Below are 2,500 nucleotides of genomic sequence, written 5' to 3'. Positions count from 1 at the left end.
CTACTATATCTGCACCTCATTCCTTTTTTTGAAAAAGCTGGTTCTCCTAAGTACGGTCCCAAAATCTGTGCTCGATCAGAGGCCTGTTTTGATACTTTCTGGGGCAGTTCAAGAAAGGATGGATTAGATTGCAAAGGATTCTGTTGGTTGTACTCTCAGGAGCGAGGAGGTCGGCGCCATGTTGCCTTTGGTGCGGGGAGAGCATTTTGTATTACTCCTGAAAGGAAATGGAACACATGGCTGTCCCTGTCTTTTTTACTCATGAGTGGACATATTTGCCCAATTCCTGGCCCTCGTAATATCTTGGATGCGTGTGGGATTTGTAAGAAGCCAGTCAAAGGCAACCAACATGGAGTCTGCTATGACTTGTGTAATGGATGGTTTCACGTAAGACAATGTGTGGACATGCAACTACAAAGTTACAGATCGTATGCTGATAATCTTGATCTTCAGTGGCTTTGTAATGTCTGTTCGGAGCTACCAACGAACGAGAATGAAACAACCATTCTTCCACTCAAACCCTAACTGGAATTGATCAATCCATGAATTTGCTGCCATCAATCACAATCTCTACGAGCACCCAGGTTTAAAACTTGGTCACATCAACGTAAACGGTCTGAAGGGAAAGCTATCAAAGATTTGTGTTACTAGTTAAAACTAGTCTTGACATTCTTGCCATAACGGAGATCAAGCTGACAAATGACACCACCGACGAAGACATTGGAATCGAGGGATATTTCACAATTCGTAATGATCGCGACAGAAATGGCGGCGGGTTCTATTGTATTACAAGGACTCCTTAGCAGCATACGAGGAGCAAAAGATGGAAGGTCCTAGCACAATCGAAGGAGTATGGATAAATGTAAAATGCCTATCTCAAACATGGCTAATTGTTTGTGTGTACAGGCCGCCAACGGATCTTTCCTTTTATGGCACATTTAACGTTATGCTTGAGAAGCTCTGGTCTACAAGAAAAAATATTGTAATTATGGGCGACCTAAACTCCGACTTGTCCTCTAAAAGGAATGAGGGTGTGGAATCTTATTTTGGCAGGCGTCTTCTGCATATTTTAAGATCATATGGGACGAAATGTATCATAAAAGAACCGACCAGAATTTCTTATGTAGCACAAACATTAATCCATTTGATGATTGTTAGCCATCCAGAGAAAATCACTTCGGCTGGTGTGTCCCACTTGGAAATATCTGACCACAGTTTTGTGTATGCAAATTTGCGAATGAGAAAGGAAAAAAGCCCCCTGATGATTAAGACCATAAATAATTACAGAACTTTCAACCATCAGAAATTTAGAAACGACATCCAAAGCGCTCCCTGGAGTGTATGCGAGATTTTCGACGATATTGAAGATCAGGTCTGGGCATGGTAACACCTTTATCGGAGAATAGTATCTGACCACATCCCAACCAGACAAGTGAGAAAGAGTAAAAATCAACTCCCATGGATAATAACCAACGAAATAAAGAAAGAACAAAACAAACATCGTCTTCTGAAACTCTACAAGGTCAACAAAGATGCTCATACTTGGAGCCTGTATAAAGCTGTATAAATCGAGTCAAGAGACTGATACGTGATGTGGAAATCTCTCATTGGAGAGAGCAATTTGCAGAAGCTGAGAACAGTAAAAATGTTCGGCGCATTGTAAGGAAAGCTGAGGGAAAAAACGTGAGAAAGCCAATACCTCCAGAGCAAGATAGCGATGGGAATATCTTGACGAATCACTACAACAAGGCTGAGGAAATGAATAGTTATTTTGAAAATACTGGAACCAAGCTTGCTGAAAAGTTTCATCATGATTCTGGTGCATCACTTAACCAGCCATTAGCATCTTTTAACCCTGGAGCTGCTGTTCTGGATCAGGTAGCCTTCTCCGAAGAACAAATTAAACTGAAATTAACTCACATCAAACAGAAAACAGGTGGTCCTGACAAAATAACATCACGCGATATGGCCGTGGCTGCCGAGTCACTTTTTGAAGGTCTCTTTAACATCTTTAAAAATAGTATTCAATGTGGCATTTTCCCCAGTATCTGGAGGACTGGAGAGGTCGTCCTGGTACACAAGAAAGGGATTAAATCAGACTGAACCAACTACCGACCATTGACAATGCTCAATTTGAACAGCAAAATTTTAGAGGACATTGTCTGTGATTCCTTACATTCTCACCTTGGAACTAATGATCTTATACACCCAAATCAGTGGGGCTTCAAGAAAGGTGTCTCCACTGAATCACTACTTTTGTACTTAACTGAAACATGGAAAAAGGCAATTGATGATGGCTATAAAGTTGGTGTTCTTTTTGTCGACTTTAAGAAGGCATTTGACACTGTCGATCATGTCATCCTTAAATCCAAATTGTCAGACTAAGGAGTCTCTGGTGTATTCCACGAGTGGATTGCAAGCTACCTTCATGAAAGATCCCAATATGTCAATGTCAACGCCGCAAGATCAAAGCTATGACAAATTGCCATCGTTGTTCCCC

At 41.2% G+C, this 2,500-nt stretch overlaps 1 pseudogene; it reads left to right on the top strand.

The window, feature by feature from the left end:
• Nucleotides 1-2,500, top strand: part of LOC138013700 (uncharacterized) — an 8,906-nt pseudogene that overhangs the window by 4,075 nt on the left and 2,331 nt on the right.

The sequence above is a fragment of the Montipora capricornis genome, chromosome 8 (assembly GCF_036669925.1).
Source record: "Montipora capricornis isolate CH-2021 chromosome 8, ASM3666992v2, whole genome shotgun sequence".
Lineage (NCBI taxonomy): Eukaryota > Metazoa > Cnidaria > Anthozoa > Scleractinia > Acroporidae > Montipora > Montipora capricornis.
The sequence above is the reverse complement of the archived record's forward strand: the minus strand, read 5'-3'. Positions and strand labels throughout refer to the sequence as shown.